Source organism: Arachis ipaensis, chromosome B08 (genome assembly GCF_000816755.2).
Source record: "Arachis ipaensis cultivar K30076 chromosome B08, Araip1.1, whole genome shotgun sequence".
Classification (NCBI taxonomy): Eukaryota; Viridiplantae; Streptophyta; class Magnoliopsida; order Fabales; family Fabaceae; genus Arachis; species Arachis ipaensis.
Window position 1 is genome coordinate 105,425,256 of NC_029792.2, and position 1,197 is coordinate 105,426,452.

General features: G+C 35.4%; 1 long non-coding RNA gene across 3 annotated transcripts in view; it reads left to right on the forward strand.

The window, feature by feature from the left end:
• Positions 1 to 1,074, forward strand: part of LOC107611850 — a 42,531-nt gene extending 41,457 nt beyond the window's left edge. For 2 of the 3 annotated variants that reach the window (XR_001613483.2, XR_002352809.1), the window contains 2 exons: positions 69 to 171; positions 550 to 1,074. This is a non-coding gene — a long non-coding RNA (uncharacterized LOC107611850). Of the gene's footprint in view, positions 1 to 17; positions 172 to 549 lie in introns of all 3 variants that reach the window. The other variant, XR_002352810.1, reaches the window with a different exon arrangement.

The window sequence follows — 1,197 nt, forward strand, 5'->3', positions numbered from 1 at the left end:
TATTTCTGTGACTTAAGGTTGCCTTGATTGTGTGAAAAACGGTAATGGCATAAAATTTGTTGATACAGTCGGAAGAACAAGGGAGAATAGTTGGTAGAGGAGAGTTATGGATAAATGTGCACAAAAAAAAAGGACGGCTCCTATATGAATGATGAAGCAAGAGCAATCGGTGTAAGTACTACTACTTATAATTGATCGATAAACTTATGACCTCAAATAGGGCAATAGTCTACTTTTCTATGCTATATTGTTTTTGCTCCTGTTTGATGAATGGTTTGATACTGTATGTTAAGATAGACCAAGAGACTTTTAAAAGTCCTATTTCAGCTTACTTTAATTATCATTGCTAATTTAACAGTTATGTTTCTAGACTATTTGAGCTAAGATATAATTTGGAAACAGTTGCCGTAGAATGTGAATGACTGAGTTTCATTTATCCCTTACAACTAGTTATAGTGGCAGGCATCCTATGTTATCGTTTTCTATGTGTTATTGATATGAGATGGACTCATCAACAAAATTGTTGTTTATGCTAATTTGTGTCTGTAGGAAAGAATTGAGGAGATTGAGCAGCAGGATAAGTCATCAAGGGTGTTGTCTCAAAATGATTCCATTGCTCAGGTTTTCGGAAAAGAGAAACCGGGTAGAGTACGTGGTGTGGGTTTTGGACCGACTCCTAGTCAACTCTTCGGTCCAAATTCACATGGGTCTGGCAACGAAGTCCAACTAGAGGAGAGTCAGAGGAAGCTGCTTGAACTGCAGGCAGAGCTTGAAGACGAGAAGTTGAAGAGGAAGGCGATGGAGGATGAGGCAGCAGCAGAGAAGAAAAAGATGAAGGTGATGGAGAGTGCTCTGATTTATCTGTTTCAATGCCAGGGTGAGGAGCTGCCACCAGACATCGCTGCAGAAATGGGTTTCGTGGAATGATAGAGTGAATAGTAGAATATTAGGAGTGGAGATATTTTGCTATGAATCAAGCATTTTATTGAATTAGACTGAGCAACTCTTTGAAAGAGATTTCTTTTTGTTCGTATTTTTTATGGATATATATTTCCTATTTTGCTTATATATCAATTTTCTTTTTGCTACAAGTTTAGATTCTAAGGTTGAAAATATTCAATCTTAAAATAATAAAAAATATAAGAAGAATTATAAAAAATAATTGAATAATATTTTAAAACAATTTTGCATTTTTTT